This window comes from Marmota marmota, unplaced genomic scaffold (assembly GCF_001458135.2).
Source record: "Marmota marmota marmota unplaced genomic scaffold, marMar, whole genome shotgun sequence".
In the NCBI taxonomy this organism is placed as follows: Eukaryota; Metazoa; Chordata; class Mammalia; order Rodentia; family Sciuridae; genus Marmota; species Marmota marmota.
In genome coordinates this window covers 4,301,390-4,319,445 of record NW_025999949.1, presented here as the reverse complement: position 1 = coordinate 4,319,445, position 18,056 = coordinate 4,301,390, and the positions used below count along the sequence as shown (strand labels likewise).

General features: G+C 42.2%; 1 long non-coding RNA gene across 1 annotated transcript; it reads left to right on the top strand.

Annotated features, from left to right (window-relative positions):
• Positions 1-7,777: 7,777 nt before the first annotated feature.
• On the top strand, positions 7,778-15,258 carry LOC107142844. The gene is made up of 3 exons (XR_001503610.2): positions 7,778-8,030; positions 11,322-11,379; positions 14,952-15,258. It is a non-coding gene; the product is annotated as an uncharacterized LOC107142844 (long non-coding RNA).
• Positions 15,259-18,056: the final 2,798 nt, after the last annotated feature.

Here is an 18,056-nt window from a genome sequence, read left to right as displayed (position 1 = left end):
TAAAACATTGTACAAGGCAGAATGCCTGTGAAGGGGTGGGGGGCAGGAAGAGGAAGAAGGGACAGATTAGAGTAAGAATTCAGTTTAGTTAAGGAGGCAAATCACTTAGGACTCAGGTGGGTAACAGTCTAGTGGCCCTATAAACACCTAGCACACCAGACATAAGAGGCCCTCGTCTCAGGAGCAGGACTTGTACTTGCATAACCTAGAGTGAGGGCATGTCCTAAAATTCTATGGCCTTGAGTTTCACTTGCCTCACCTTCTTTTTTTTCCTTTTTTGGTACCAGAGATTGAACACAGGAGCAATTAACCAGTGGACTACATCCCCAGCCCTTTTTATTTTTAAACTTGAGACAGGGTCTTTGTAAGATGCTTAGGACCTCACTAAGTTGCAGAGACTGGACTTAACTTGCAATCCTCCTGCCTCAGCCTTTTGGGTCATTGGGATTACAGGTGTGGGCCACCACTACCAGCTTGCCTCATCTTTTTTTTTTTTTTTGTACCAAAGATTGTAGCCAGGGACGCTTAACCACTGAGCCACATCCCTAGCCCTTTTTGTATTTTATTTCGAGACAGGGTCTTGTTAAGTTGCTTAGGGCCTTGCTAAATTGCTAAGGCTGTCTTTGAAATTGCAATCCTCCTGCCTCAGCCTCCTGAGTTGCTGGGATTACAGGTGTGCACCTCTATGCTCAGCTTCCCTCACCTTCTTTAAGGCCTGTCACCAACAACCATGCCTGGGCAGCCAGTGTGGGCAAAGAAAAAAGTTGAAGGAGGTACACACAGTAGCCACGCTGAAAATATTTGATAAGTGAGTAAATTTATATTATTTATTTATTTAGGTCTTGAAGATTGAACCCAGAGGTACTTTACCACTGAGATGCATCCCCGTCATTTTTATTTGAGACAGTGTCTCAGTAAGCTGCTGAGGCTGGTCTTGAAGTTGGGCTCCTCCTGCTTCAGCCTCCTGAATAAATGGGATTACAAGCACGTGCCACAATGCCCAGTCAAATGAATGGATTTATTTAATAGTCATCGACTGGGTGAAAATCATGACACTCTAGGTGGGTAATTGGGTATAATGGCAAATCCAGGAGAAAATGAATCTAGAAATGGACAGGATATAGAACTTGCTCCGAAAGAAGCTCATGAGCTAATAAGCTCAGTAGATCTGAAAGTCAAAGATGCAGAGGACAGCTGGTAAAAAGGACAGTGCTGGGATATAGCTACTCAAATGCAAGCTGGGTGGCATGTCCCCACTCCTGGCATGGTACAGGAGGATCAAGGGCACTTTACATACATGTTTCAAGTGACCAAATGGCAAGCACCAGCCTCAAAGTTCCAGAGATATACACTGGTATGATACACAGCTTGATTACTGAGTCTAAGCCCAGAAAAGCAGGTGCCTGAAATTAGGTGAAGTTAAACATAAAGACCCCAATTAATGATCTAGTACAACGCTCACACTTGGTTGATTATCAAAACTGCCTGAAGAGCTGAGCTTGGTGGTGCACATCTATAATCCCAGCAACTCGGGAGGCTGGGGCAGGAGGAGCACAAGTTCAAGTCCAGCCTCAGCAACTTAGCGAGGCCCTAGCAACTTAGCAAGACCCTGTCTCAAAATATAAAATAAAAAGGGCTGTGGATGTGACTCAGTGGTTAAGCACCCCTGGGTTCCATCCCCAGTATCAAAAACAAACACACACACACACACACACACACAAAACTGTCTGAAAAGTGTTTGAAAAATATTGATGCCTACCACAGAGCTACAAACTCAGGGTCTGTAGGAAGAACCCTAGGGATCTATCGGTCTCTAACTACCTGATTGCAGCTCATGGTAACCTAGGCTATGGAATCATTGCTCTAATCAGGAGAACATGTGGTGGGCCAAACCTGGAGGAGAGGCCACAATTCTCAGGCACATACCACCAGAGGCACATACCACCTGAGGACAACCCACCTAGGCCTGGAACACTGGTCAGCTGTATGATTCATTTTTAAGCTTTTGCATGTCTCAGGTCCCCATCTAAGCTGGGGAGGACTTGGGTATGTGGTGAAGCAGGAGAGGAGCACCCTCGGGAACCATTAGCCTGGGCCCAGCATGGTAGTCTCTGTGTCTCATATGCATCTTTTTCACAACAAGGCCGGCTTCTATATCTTTTTCTGGCCTCTATGAAAGTCAGATATGGCATCAAAGAATTGGATGCCTAATGGTGGATGCTTCACTGACGCTCAAGAGACTTTGGGCAATCATGAACCCAAGAGGAAGCTTCCAGTTGGGCCAAACAATTGGGTTTAAAAACCTGACTGGGTAACTGGGATGTAACTCAGTGGTAGAGCACCTGACTAGCATGTGCAAGGTCCTGGATTTAATCCACAGCACTGCCACGAAAATAATAAAAGAAACCTGAGGCTGATACAGGAGGATTTCAAGTTCAAAGCTATCCTCGCCATTTTAATGAGACCCTGTCTCTAAATAAGAAAGAAAAAAAAAATGGAAAGATTGCCTTCTCCTTCTGTCACTATCCACCCACCTTCCTCCTCATGCCCTGGGAAATTAATTGCTGAGGGACTACCTGTTCTACTATATCAAGCTGCTTCTACTTCTGAAAGGGAGAAGTCAGCCAGACAGTGGCTACAGAAACTCTAGTACCATTTCTTAAAGAACTCTGCGTCAAAGAGAGGTCAGTTGTCAAGACCAACCCATTACCCTTTGAGATCTCTCACACTGGAAGCAGCCAGGCACATTATCAAACGGTGACACTTCTTTACCACATTCTTGTCAGTAGGTTTAGGCACCTTTTACATAGTGTCTGGGAAAAGAGCCATTCTTTGAGAGGATTAGGCAAACACCTTTTTTTGCAAGTTATTTTTTGGCCTGCATTTAGCCTTTTTTTTTTAAAATATTTATTTAGTTGTAGATGAACACACAGTATCTTTATTTATTTTTATGTGTTGCTGAGGATCCAACCCAGTGCCTCACGTGAGGCACGCGCTTTACCACTGAGCTACAGCCCCAGCCCCAATTTAGCCTTTTTAAAGGCTAATTTATTTTATTAAACCTATGGTTCTAGATTGATAGCCTTCTGAAAAAGTAATTAAGACGTGTAAACCCACAGCAGGCAGTCTCTCACCCTGTTTGGGTGAGAGGCCTTCTACTCTAGGAAGGCAGCTACAGGGAAAGGGAATTAAATTTGTTTGGGGTGGTAACCCCACTGTGGCAGAATGGCCATTGGTGGACTGGAAGCTACAGGGAGAACAATTTCTTCTTGGCATAAAAAGAAGCTTTTGAACAACTGTAATTATTTAAAAATAAACAACAGAGGATTTAGATCAGTGGTACAGCACTTGCCTAGCATGCATAAGCCCTGGGTTCCATCCCCCACACAACCAAAAATGAAGGCACCTTGGGAGGTGGTGGGCATCTGAGCCCCAAGAGTGTTGAAGCAGGGGGCTGGGGCCAGGCTGGGTGGCCTGTGAGTTTTGTCTGTCTTTGCTTCCTGGCCAGAGGAATCCCACCCAGCTCTGGGATTCTGTGATGGAAGTGTGGGCTAGTGGCCTTATTTACTCACTTTTCTTCCTGCTCAGGGCCACAAAAATGCTTTCTCAGACTGGACTAAGGAAAGAGGCTTTCTGCATGTGAAGACACCTCTATTTATTACAACAGGTAGTTTGTAACACAGAAGATACACACGAACTTAGTTACAAAATGGAAACAGAATGGTGCAGGTTGGTCATAGAGCTGTTCTAATATAGTAATGGGCTTGGAGCAGAACCTTGGCTCAAGAAATGTTCGTGATTATTATTAATGGTAACTATATATAAAAAATTAGCAGTCCTTGCCCTGTGTGGTGGTGCATGTCTGTAATTCTAGCAAAGGGGTGGCTGAAGCAGAATTGCAAGTTCCAGGCCAGCCTTGACAATTTAAAGAGATTGTTTCAAAATAAAACATAAAGGGCTGGGGTTGTGGCTCCGCAGTAGAGCGCTCGCCTAGCACATTTGGGGCCCTGGGTTCCATCCTCAGCACCACATAAAAATAAATGAATAAAATAAAGGTATTGTATCCAACTACAACTAAAAAATTTTAAAAATAAAACATTAAACATTAAAACAGGGGCTGGGGATGTGGCTCAAGCGGTAACGTGCTCGCCTGGCATGTTCAGGGTGTTGGGTTCGATCCTCAGCACCACATAAAAATTAAAATGTTGTGTCCACCGAAAACTGAAAAATAAACAAAAATTAAAACAGCTGGGATGTAACTCAGTGGTAGAGCACTTCCGCACTATGTGCAAGGCCCTGGGTTCCACACCCAATACCAAAAAAAAAAAAAAAAAAAAATCATTGATCTTTTTCTTTCTGAAGACACAGTCATTAGGCTGCTACTGAAATGACTAGGAATCTATGAAAACTCCCTGTGGTTGGCTCAGAAGAGGTAAGTTCTTGAATTTTGAGACTAAAACTTGGTTAAAGTGCCCACTCCCCCAAGTACAGGAAATAGTAACATTGCAATGCCACATTCAAGTACAGGGTACAATAATTTGTATTAACTAGTGTACAGTTCATAATGTACATGTATCTCTTGTGGGTATATATGGAGACATGAGGTTTATGTACACTTAGCCAGGTGTGGTAGCACACAACCATAATCCCAGGAATTTGAGAGATAGAGGCAGGATATTCAATTCCTTGTAGTTAGGAAGTTGAGGACTGAAAATATTCACTAACAAATCAGTCACTTATAAAATTGGTCCCTACTAAAACATCACTTCTCAACTAACACTGCTACCCCATGGATTACATCTCTGTGGGTGGGTCTCTTACAACTGTAAAAATTCAGCAAATATAAAGTAAATATTATGCAAAATACCTGCAGAGAAAAATCTTTAAAACTTGCAAAAGATGCAGGATTTTGTGAAATTCACAAAAATAATATTGGATAATTGCTTGATTTCAAATAAAAATACTGACAAAGATGTGGCCTGTTTAGACACGTTTGCAAATGAAGAACTGTATTGAGAAAGATGGTGCCACATACACCCTTCAAAAGTAAGTGGTGTAGGGTTGGGGATATAGCTCCATTGGTACAGTGATTGCCTTGCATGCATAAGACCCTGGGTTCTATCCCCAGCACCCCCTCCCAAAAAGTAAATGCTATCAAATCAAAGGACAAAGAGAAGTTTTGGGGAGAATTGATAAATGGTAAATATTGGGTAAAACATACACAAACAACAATCAAACAAAACAATATCTTACCTCTTCTGTGATGAGGACTTTAAAGTCCAAGAAAAGTGAAAGATGCTATGAAATATAATTTTTTTTAGGAAATGTATATTGAGAGCTGAAATGTAGTTCAGTGGTACAGTACTTGTCTAGTATGTACAAGGCACTGGGTTTGACTTCCTAACACTGCAACTCCTCCCAAAAAAAGTACACTGAGAAAAGTAGCACATAATTCATTGAGTGTACAGTTCATTTATAACTTAGACTTGCTAAGCCTAAGAAAATATATTTTAGTATTTTTTAATTTTTATTTTTTGGTACTAGAGATTGAAACCAGGGGTACTTTAACATTGAGCCATATCCTCAGCCCTTTTTTGTATTTTATTTGGAGACAGGGTCTCACCCAGTTGCATAGGGACTTGCTAAATTGCTAAAGCTGGCCTTGAACAAGATCTTCCCATCTTAGCCTCCCAAGCCTGGTATTACAGGTTTTCGCCACCATACAGGGCTTAATTTTTTCCATAGAAAGCACCAATTGAGCTTCCCTCCACTGATCACAAAACTGTGATCCTCTTTTTAGGTAGATTCATCTGAAATGTCCTTGCCTGGTAGGAATTATTCCCACATGTAGAGAGAGAGCGCAAGCAAATACCAGCAATCTGTCTCTAAGTTGCCTAATTCTTTAGCTAACTAGCAATAAGAGAGACAAACAGACCCATTGCCCTTTCCTAAAGCCTCTTGAAAGGGAGGGAGAAAGATATTTCCTCTTATTAGAGAAAGTCCTAGAAAGTTACTCAAGTTCTTTACAAGGATATTGCTGGAAGGGTTTGTGGGATGAGGTGGAAGTAGAGAGCAACTCACAAATCAGATACTTAAGAAACTTTAGAATTCAAACCTCAATGCTACTTCCAATTGCCATTTCAATGTATTCTTAGAATTTCAGAAATAGGCCTACATGGTGGGGCAATCACGACTCAGAAGGCCCAAGCAGGAGGATCCCAAGTTGAGGCCAGCCACAGGAACTTAGTGAGACCCTATCTCAAAAAATAAAAAATAAGGAGCTGGTGTTGTAGCTCTGTGGTGGAGTGCTTGCCTAGCATGTGTGAGGCACTGGGTTCAATTCTCAGCAATGCATATATATTAAAAAATAAAGGCCTATTGACAAATAAAAAAAAATGTTTAAAAATAAAAAATAAAAAGGGCTGAGGAAGTAACTCAGTGGTAAAGTGTCCTTGGGTTCAATCCCCAGCCTCTCTCTCTCTTTCTCTCTCTCTCTCTCTCTCTCTCTCTCACACACACACACACACACACACACAATTTCAGAACTAGAAAAACATTTTATAAAATGGTCCCTGGGTATTGAATTGGGATTTTTTTGTTTTGTTTCGTTTTGTTTGACAAATACACTTGCAAAGCAATCCTTCATTTTACAGGTAAGAAAACTGAAAATAAAGTGGCTAGATGACTTTCCCTATGCCACAGTGGCTACTAATGGCTTGGGAAAACCCCAAATCTCCTGAATTTACAGTTGTGGTTCTAATATTAAGAGCACATTGAAATCACCCAGGGAGCTTTAAAAACTACTGATGTCTGGTCTTACCCCCAGAGATGCTGACTAAATTATTCTTGGATGTGGCTGAAATGGGAAATTTGAAGAGCACCCCAGGTGACACGCAGCAAGGTTGAGACACTGATGATTCCTAATTTTTGCTGTTGGAAAAGGACCCATGTCACTTCCACTACAGCCCTTCTCCCCTATCTTTTCACTTTTCCCTCCCAATTAATCCAATTCTTTCTCTGGTGTTGCCACATTCCTACAATTACTGAAGTTCAAATGCCCCAAAAGGAGTAGTTGGGTGAACACAGCCTTCAGGCAGTGGGTGGAGAAGTGAAGGAGGTGAGAGGGGAAAAAACAGCAGGCACTAGCAGCAGGCACCAAGTCCTCCAGGCCTAGTAACAAAAGGACAGTGGGCTTCAAACCCTAATGCACCAAGGTGCCAACACCGTTCCCACCATAGCCACCTACCCCAATTCAAGTTTATTCTGAATATGCTCAAGGTCTGGAGGCTACCCTGGGGCATCAGGCAGCAGAAGCTAACCAACCTGAGTTCCTGCGACTGCAAATGATTCAAATGACTTGTGGAGCTGAAAACCGCCCACTGCTGTGCTGATGAGACCTTGAAGCCAGCCCCGGAACAACCCGGTTCACCTCCTAATCGCTCTCCCCTTAGCCGTGGGAGTCTTTTCATTCTGCTTAGTTGGGTGTGTAAAAATGAGTGTTGGACCCCTGACCGAGTAGGGCGGTGGTAAAAAGGCAAATTTAAATATTAACCTTTCCTTCAGTAAAAGATGATCGATACAATGAGAAAAGCCTAGTCCACAAGACAAAAACCTTGTACTTGGCTGTTCACACCGGTCATCACCGCCGGCGACCCTTTCAACAGCCGATTCCTCCCCCGACCCCCAGGCCAGCTTCTCCTAGATCTCGCGAGAGGTCCTGACCCCTCCTCCTGGAGAATACACCAATCAGTGATGCCCCTTGAAGTCCCCGCTAGGCTAAGGATTCCCAGGTGGCTCTCCCTTGGCTTTCAGGGACTTCCTAGATGGGTGAGGAGTGCAGCTTCCGTGGTCATCACCAGGAAGCCCAAGGGTTGCAGGCTTTCCCACAATCAACCAACCAGGCACGTGTCCGACCCCGCTGGCCCCGTGTACACCAGGTCCGACAGCGCCGGCGGCACCAATGATGTAGACCCACCGTTTTCCTGCACAGGTGTTCACCAGCGAAATTCTGCTTTCCAATCCAAATCACGGTAATCAAAAGTTGAATTCTCAAATGATATCCAGATTACGTGGTTTCATCCGATCATTTCTGGTGCATACATTCTGTGATGTATTGAAGGAAAGAGAAATCGACATGGTACTTTATGCCTCAGGACACCAATAACTTGAGCAACACTCTTCTTGTTGCAGATTATTTTTGTAGCATATTCTAGGACCGTAATAGAAAAGCACTTCGAAACTACTACCAATTAAAGGTTTGCTTGGCTTTATTTTGTATTTTTAATTTTGGGGGGTGGTGGTGGAGATACTGGCAATGGAACACAGAAGTGCCCTAACACTGAATTACATCCTCAGCCCCTTTTATATTTATTTTGAGATAGATCCTCGCCAAATTGCCCAGTCTGGCCTGAAACTAGTGTTGCTCCTGCCTCAGCCTCTCAAGTAGCTAGAATTATAGGCTTGAGCCAGCACCCTTGGATCCTATTAAAAATTTTAATTAGAAATGTGAGCTAGTTAGCGATCGAATTGCTTCACCAATTGCTTTAGGGGACTGGCGACTCAGCCCATTCATTCCATAAACATTTTTGAGAGAGGCATCTTATGTGATTAGTTCTGGGCAGTGGACGCAGGCAAATAAGGTTCAGACCTTCCATGAATTTACAGTCCAATGGAGAAGATAAATATCTGGACTTTATATAGATGGCTGGGATGTGTGGTATGTGCTACAGGAGAAAGAAGTATAATTGACTTCCTAAAATTCTCTGTCACATCAGTGGTGACACCAAAACTGGGGAAAATAAAACTTCCTGGTTTAACATATCCTAACACATCTTTGTGTAAAACTTCCCACATTACATTGGGGCTTAGCTCCTGTCTGTAGGGACCTACTGAAGGTGACAATAGCAAGAGCCAAGATGATACCCTAGATACATGTGTGACTGCACAAATGGTGCGACGCTATGCTACATCGTGTACAACCAGAGAAATGAAAGTTGTGCTGCAGTTGTGTTCAATGAATCAAAATGCATTCTGCAGTCATATATACCTAATTAGAATAAATGAATAAATAATTTTTTTTTAAAAGAAGCAGCCAAGATGAAAAGAAATTGCAAGCAATGCCTGTAATACCAGAGGCTCCAGAGGCTGAGGCAGGAGGATTGCAAGTTCAAAACCAGCCTCAGCAAAATCGAGGAGCTAAGCAACGCAGTGAGACCTTGTCTCTAAACAAAATACAAAATAGGGTGGAGGATGTGGCTCAGTCATTGAGTGCCCCTAAGTTTAATCCCAGTACCAAAAAGAAAAAAAAAATTGCAGCCAAAAGAAATTTCAGAAAGAGGAAGTCCATAGCCTATTGTAATGGTGAGGAAGATGACAGTTGAAATGGAGAATTAACTTTGGGTTAGATTCATTAGGGCTAGATTATGAATGTTATTATGTGTCTGATGGCAACAAGAGGCTTTCAGGGAGGATGGTGGAGAGGGATTCATTTTGCTTTATTCCTTTTTTTTTTTTTTTAATCTCAGTGAAGAAATTTGAGCTAAAAACTTGATTTTGAAATACTTCATTAATTCATGCAAAATTCCTTTATTTTACTTCTTTTTCCTAATAGCAAACTCTTTTTTCATCATCACACCCATTCTAATAAATTTAATATATCTTCCCATAATTCCTATAATATAATCCTATAATTCTATAATCAGGAGGCTGAGGCAAAAGGATTGCAAGTTCAAGGCCAGCCTCAGCAATTTAGTGGGGCTCCAAACAACTCAGAAAGACCCTGTGTCAAAATTTAAAGAAATAAAATAAAAGGACTGGGAACGTGGCTCAGTAGTTAAGCACCCCTGGATCCAATCCCCAGTACCAAAAGGAGAAGGACTGTGCAGGAATGAATTATCTGACTTGCAAAGCCAAGAGATGAAACTTGTAGGTATTCTCTAGGAAGTTTTTGATAAATTTAGATTACAAATGCAAAATACTTCCTGGTGTAGACTTTTTTTTCCCTCAATCAATTTTTGTTCCCAGTTTCCATGTTTGGTTAGTTTGTACTGACGTGGCCTAAAACATTATTTGACATGGTCGATCTTCACCATGGCCTGGTAATGTCAGTCAAAGAAGTGGAGCTGCAAGACCAAAGTGCCCTACAGAGCAGAAGCCTGGTCTCACAGAGGAGCTATGCCTCCCTCCCTATCTTCAGCAAGTATTCTTGAGTTAGGGAATTGGGTAGAATATTAAATTGACAATAATAATGATGAACATTTATAGAGTAATTTGGACCTGATACTCAAGAACTGTGATTCTCAAAGTAGCAGCTTAGGGATCACCTGGGACACTGGGTGGTACAAATACAGAATCTTGGGGCCTGACCCAGACATACAGAATCAGAATCTACTTTTAACAAGGTGTTCAAGGGATTCTATATACATTATAGTTTAAGAAATAGCTTCAGTCTGTGCCAAATATTTTTCACATAGATTGTCTTATTTAAAGTCTTTCCAACACCCCTTATTTCCTGAGGTATAGTTATAATGTAACTCCTATGATACTACAGAAGAAACTGAGGCTAAGCAGGTTAAAGTGACTAGCCCAAGAGAATCCAGAATCACCCACAAAGTGATATTCAGAAAAACCAAATGCCAAATGTTTTCTCTGATATAAGGAGGCTGTTCATAGTGGGTTTGGGAGGCGAGCATGGGAGGATTAAACAAATTTTAAATAGGGCAAAGGGGTGGGAGGGGAAAGAAGGAGGCATGGGGTTAAAAAAGATGGTGGAATGAGTTGGACATCATTACCCTAAGTACATGTATGAAGACACAAATGGTGTGAATATACTTTGTATACAACCAGAGATATGAAAAATTGTGCTCTATATGTGTAATATGAATTGTAATGCATTCTGCTGTCATATATAACAAATTAGAATAAAAAAAGAAAGTTCTACATATATGACTACACATATGATGTGACACTATATCATGTACAACCAGAGAAGTGAAAAGTTGGGCTGCAATTGTGTACAAAGAATCAAAATGCATTCTTCTGTTATATATACCTAATTATTTGATTAGAATAAATTGATTAATTAATTAAAATTAAAAAAAAATTTCAGGGCTGGGGTTGTGGCTCAGCTGTAGAGCAACCGCCTAGCACTTGTGAGGCGCTTGGTTCAATCTCCAGCACCACATAAAAATAAATAAAGATTGTGTCCAACTACTATATATATATGTCTATATATATTTTTTCAGACTCTGCATCTGTCTCTCAAGGTCATATTTTGTTTTAATGCCCTGTTCTCCATGCCCCATTTTCCCTCACTCCAATAGGAAAACACCTAGGAAAAGTTCGTTACTATACTCTTGAATGCATCAATGTCCATTGGAGGTAAGGCTTCCAATTCTTGTGGTTTTCAGGGTGCTGGGTGCAAATTGCCTGCTTGAGACCAAAAGCATTCACTGAGGCTTTAGCTTCAGCCCCTCTCCTCTGCTTTCAATGCAAGTTCGAGTTAGGAAGATGTTTTTTCTGAATGTTTTTATTCCAAAAATTTCTATGTTGAAATCCTAACCTTATCTGAGATGATGGTATGAGGTGGGGCATTTCTGGAGGTGATTAGGGGTTATGGGGACTTCTTTACTCCTTCAACCATTAGAGGACACAGTGAGAAAGTGCCATCCTTGAGAAAGCGGGCTATCACCAGACATTGAATCTGCTAGCACCTTGATCTTGAACATCCCAGCCTCCAGGACTGTGAGAAGTTTCTTTTGTTTATAAGTTATCCAGTTTATTGCATTTTGTTATGGTAACCCAAAGGGACTAAGACAGGGAACAGCTAGACCTTCATTGAATTTGTGGTGGGAGGAGATACTAGTGGGTCATCTCTTCTGAGTGAAGTTTACCCAGTTCCATTTTTCTTCTTAAAAGTTTAAGCAAAGATGCTTAACCTGGAGTTCCCCAGTTCCCAAAGATAGAATACAGGGGGGCCTGTGAAACGGAATGGGAAAAAATTAACATCTTTATTTTCACTAAACTTTAAACAAACAGCATCTTCTTCACGATAATGATAGGAAAAAAAAACACAGTAGCATTGGTAGTACCTGTGACTTGTCACTAATAGAAATCACAGATATTCCCATATTGTATTATAGCTATTGCACACCTCCAAATCTCATTTATGCTCTTTACAATCTTAACATTACTTCAGTTATTAAACTTACTCTAGATCTTGTTATTAAATATTTTAATAAAGGAGCACTATAGTGTTAAGAGTACCATTTCATTTTTTTATATTTTATAACTGAATATCAGTAAAATGGTTTCCTTGTTAATCTTATGAACTTCATTTTATGAACCTAAAAATATTCTGAGAAGGGATTTATTAAAATATATTAAACTTTAAAAACATCATTTCACATGGTGGCACATGCCTGTAATCCCAGCAACTTGGAAGGCTAAGGCAGAGGATTGCAAATTAAAGGCAAGCCTGGGCAACTTAGTGAGACCCTGTCTCAAAAAATAATAAAATAAAAAGAGTTGGGAATGTAGGTCAGTGGTAGAGCACCCCTGGGTTCAATACCTGAAATAGCAAAAAAATAAAATTAAAAAATAAAAGGACAATTTCAGATTCTGGAACCCCCAGTCTGTCTTTGGTTGTTTGGGATTGGTGTGGTTCACTCTCTATATTGGTTTTATATGTTATCAGTAACAACATAGCATTTAAACCCAAAAGGGTCTGCATTCTTTCTTCAAGAGTGAAAGGATTTCTTGAGCAAACTACACTCCATTCCACAACCAGGTTTGGAGGAATGTGGGCTAGAGGACCCCAAGGGAGAGTGTGCATGGCCCTTGTCCTTCTTAAAGATTCCTCAACATTTAGATTTCAATTAAAAATGCCTTTCACGCTGGGCATGGTGGTGCATGCCTGCAATCCCAGCAATTTGGGAGGCTGAGGCAAGAGGATCACAAGTTTAAGGCCAGCCTCAGCAACTTAGTAAGGCCCTAAGCAACTTAAGGAGAACTTATCTCAAAATTAAAACAACAATAAAAAAACACTTGCAGAGTAAAGGGGCCATCAACCTTAATTTCCACTGGTGACTCACCAGTCTAAAACATTTTTTTTGTATCACAGAATGAACTCAGGGAGCTTAACCACTAAGCCACATTCCAAATCTTTATTTTGAGACAGAGTTTCACAAGTTACTTAGGGCCTTACTAAATTGCTGAGGCTGGCTGGAAACTTGCCACCCTCCTGCCTCAGTCTTCCAATTCACTAGGATTACAGGCATAGGCCTCCATGCCCAGCTCACCCTCCGTTACATTTTACTCTTGACCTGAGTCCACAAAGACAGAGCCTTTGAAATGGAATATCCCAACTAGGTGTGGTGGTGCATACCTGGAATTTCAGCAATTGGGGAAGATGAGGCAGGAGAATCATAAATTCAAGGCCAGCCTGGACAACTTAGTGAGACTTTGTCTTAAAATAAAATTCAAAGGGCGGAGGATGTAGCTCAGTAGTAAAGCATTTGCTAGCTTGCACAAGGCCCTAGGTCTGATTTTCAGTACCAAAAAAAGACAAAAATAAACAAACAAAACAAAAAGAAATACCACTCCTTTTATATCTCTAATATTAGGCAAAAATAACAGGATTCTGAACAAGTTAAAGTAGTGGAAATTACTTAGAGAAAATGACAGTTCATGCTAAGAATTTTACCTTCATAATTAGTGATGTGCAGAGAGAGATTCATGATAATGAATTGATGTGCAGAGAGAGATTCATGGGCTGGAGGTGTGTAGCTCAGTGGTAGAGGTCTTGCCTGGCATACTGAAAGTCCCAGGTTTAATGCATAGCAACACATAAACACACACACAAAGGCACATTACAAAATAGCAATTTTTGTCTGCAATGCAAAATTTTATATCATATATAAAGAGGGAAATATAAGACAGGGCAGAATCTGAAAATACACCCATAAAAATGTTAATAATAGTTAATTCTGAATAGAGGGCTCATAGGGGATTTTTAATTTTTGCATTATTTTTTTCTTTTTTCCTGATGTACATGTTTTACATTTGTTTAAAAAGATAAGGCAATACAGCTGTTTTCATTTTGTAAAACTAAAAATGTTAAACTACTTCTTACTGCACTTAGAACCTTGAAGAGCTACTTAACCAACTCACTGGCTTCTCACCTTTTGGGGAGATAAAAAGGCAGAATGAAGAGTGGAGGAATTTAATTTCTTCACCAAAACAAAACAACAACAAATACTTATGTGTTATAACATCGACTTTATAGAGGGGGTCACATTAAGGCTTCCATATTCTTTGGCTAATCAACAACCAGTACATAGCAAGCTTCCTTCAAGGTCAGCTCTCCCCTTCCCATTACAAGTTCATTTCCCTCTCAGAGTGCTCACTAGAGTGCTTGAGGATAGTGAGGGAGATTTTCCTTCCAGATCTCCACACTCCATTTCTCTAAGTTATAATATTTTTTTTCTGTGTCCAATTTTTCTTCCTTTTCTACTTTTCAATCTTTCTAGTCCTCCTTTCTGGGTATTGCTCCCAGATGTTTTAGATAATTTACTCTAAAAAATGAGTATTTTGAAAACTGTGACTGTCTCCAGAGCTGAAACAAACCCATACCCAGTGTTTCAGTTATCTCTGGCAGAATAGCCCACCCCCAAACCCCCACCCCTGGGCCACTCCTGCCCAAAAAAATCTGTGTGGAGGTAGCAGGAAATGCCTCCTGGGTTGCTCTTCTGTTTATTGTCCATGATTCTGTGGGTCAGAGTCTGCAGGGAATGGCTCATCTTTGCTCCATGTAGCATCAGTTGGGCCTGTGTGACAGCTGCAGGGTCTCAGGTGGCCCTTTTCACACATGTGGAATTTGGCTGTTGGTCAGGGTGTCCTGGTTTCCTCCACGTGGCTACTGTTGTTCCAATTAGTCTCTCATTATTCTACAGGTTAACCTGAGTTCCCCTGCCCAGTGGCTGATTCCAAAGGGGATGAAAACAGAACCTTCAAAGTCCTAAGACCTTCAAGTCCCACAGCACCACCCTGATTCTACCAGTCAAAGCAAGTCACACCCAGAATCAAGGGGTGGGAAAACAGATTTCCCCTCTTGCTGCAAAAATAGTAAAGGTTATGCAGGCAGAAGGAGTTGTTGTGGACATCTTCAGGAATAATTCATCTAATATAGAGAGTTCAAGATTAAAAAAAAATTTTAAATGAGCTTAACAATCATGGTAATGATAATAATATCACCAGTGAGAGGTTTTTTTTTTTTTTTTTTCCTACTGACACTTCCACTTTCAGCCCTCATTTGCCTCTCCTCTCCTAGCTGGAATATTAGCCCAGAAAATCGTGAGTTCTTGCTGTATTACCCTTGTCTCCCTCTTCCTCCACGTGCATTCCCCAGATGCTCACTCTTACTCCTCTGCTTTTCTCTGGTTCTTTCCTTTTCTTGGAGGATTTCATCTGTTCCCCAGGCTTCAACTGCCACTCTACCCTGAAGACTCCCGAATTTTAATTTCCAGCCAGCCTGAAACTGCAAGTGCCTCCTGTATGTCTCTATTTGGATATCTCACAGGTAACCTCAGCTTTGTGTGTCCTAAACCAATTTGGCATTTTTTATCCCCCAAAGCTACTTACTGTTCTGTTACCCTTTCTCAGACAATGGTGTCCTGTTTCATCTAGTGAACCAAGTAAGAAACCTGGCAGTATTCTTCAATACTCTCCTCTTCCTCGTGCCCCAATCCAGCTACCAGGTCCCACCTGCTCTTTGTTCCAGCCTCTCCACGCCTGCTGTCATTTTCTTAGTTCAGGCTGGCTTCATCTTTGCTGCCTACATTACTTCAAAAGCCTTGTCACTGGTGTTAGTCCCACCCTCAGCTCCATTCTTAACACTGGGCCACAGTGAGCTCCCTTTGCCATCATCCCTTGCTAACAGTTGTTAGCAAGAGTCTTTGGGATAAAAGCTCTACATTAAAAAAAAAAAAAAAATTGACATCCCTATGGCACACAAAGGCCTCTTATATTCTGGGCTGCTTTCCTTAAAGACTAAGTACTTCACCCTGCCTCTCGAATTGTAATCCAGATAATTCAGAGCATCCTGAATGTTCTCTACTCTCTATCTCCAACCAACTCTCCCAGGTTAGAGATCAACTGGGGAGAGCTAGGCACAGTGGAGCATGTCTGTAACCAGTGGCTCAGGAGGTGGAGGCAGGAGGATCCCAAGTTCAGAGCCAGCCTCAGCAATTTAGGGAGGCCCTGAGCAACTCAGTGAGACCCTGTCTCTAAATAAAATATAAAAAGGGCTGGGGCCATGGCTCAGTGGTTAAGTGCCCCTGGGTTCAATCCCTGGTGCCAAAGACACTATGACCTCTCCTTGAATTCTGAAGAAAACCAATGTCTCATACCATGTCCTGTAAATTCTACTTGTCTTTGTCTCCTATCCAAGCTTCTTTAGAATAGGGACCTAACTTCACTGCTTTTGTTGCAGTGCCTAAAACCCGTATTAGATGCTCAACAAATATTTGTTCAATGGAGTGGACTAATGAACAAAAACATAAGCAATGCAGTGTTTATCTCATAGAGATGTGAAAATGTACCACATGCTAGAGAAACAGGTGTCATGGGCTGTAGCGTGTGGGCAAGGGAAGGTCTGGGTGGAAGATGAGGTTGGAAGGATTGGGAGAGTACTTGGGGACAGACTAATAGTTCAGGATGGGATGGCCCTTTATCTGCTGACAATGGGAGTCAAGGATCATTTTTAAGTAGGGAGTGTCATGACTGGATTATGGTTTAATAAAGCCATTCTTGGTAAGGAGTTCTGCACTGAAAAACAGCTGGTGTGTGGGTGGACGTTGGGAAGGGGGATTGCAGGTCATTTAATCCAAGCAAGATCTGAAGATAGATTGACCTAGAACAACATTTGAAGGGTAGAAATAGTAAGAAAAGACACTTCTATGGCAAAGCTGCAGGGACCTGGGGACTAACTGGATCCGCGGGCTTTGAGGGAGGAAGGTGAATGTTGGATGGGTGACAAGGAACCTATGCAGGTGTAGAAACAGCAATTTTAGTTTTGGTGATATTGAGTTTGAGGTGCCTGAGGGACCGCTGTCTCTGGATCTCTAGAAATTGTGCCACTACCACCCTATTCCTCCTACCCCTTTCTCTTTTCTTTCCTCTTTTGAATCACTCCCAGAAGTCATGAATGCTCCCTGCTGCTCAGCACCCTGGGGCACCATGCTGGCAGGCCCCACATTCCTGAGGAAGGCACTGGGTTTAGGCCTGGAGGGTCTGGCGTGGCCACCCCAGGGAGGCAGCTCCCTGACAGGAAGGAAGGCTGGCCTGCCGGCTGGGCACACACAGGAGCTTCCTTTGCTGCAGCAGGTGCCCAGGCCAGCTGCTCCAGCCCCTCAGGCTCAGATCAACAGGATGGGACAGCCCAAGCGGAAGGAAGCCTGCAGGGGTATGGGGTGGAGGGAAGCAGGAAGAGCTGCCTGGGCTGCTGAGCTGGCACTCCTCCAGCAGATTCAGGAGAGGCGGCGACAGGGGGAATCACTCAGTTCTCATCTCCCACCCGGGTCCTCTCTGGCCCTGGCCAATGGTATTATTACTACTGTTGGCTAACTTGGGCTTTAGGCATACCAGAAGGAGCCACTGGAAGATGTTCACAGATTATCAGTTTCTAAAAAAAATAATTCCATTCTATGCTCATTCTGAGGTTATTGGGAAAGGACTTGCATTATTAGCCTTTCAATTATGCAGAGAAATTAGACGGCTAGCAGGAAGGGCAATGAATCCCGACAGGATCGGCCTGTCCAGAGGAGAAGATAAACCTCCGGTTTGCTTTAAGCCGGGTTATCACTGCCCTGTTCTCCAACAGCTGCTGTGAACCCGCACAAATGGTCAAAAGGAAGGGGGGAGGGGTGAATAAGGAACTAAACCAGAGCCACGGCTGTCTAACTGGGAGTTCCCAGCCTCTGCCCTGGCTGCAACACACAGGCGATTTTCCTTTCAGAAACCCAGCCTGTCAGAGGCAGGCTGGGGGATAAGGTTAGGGT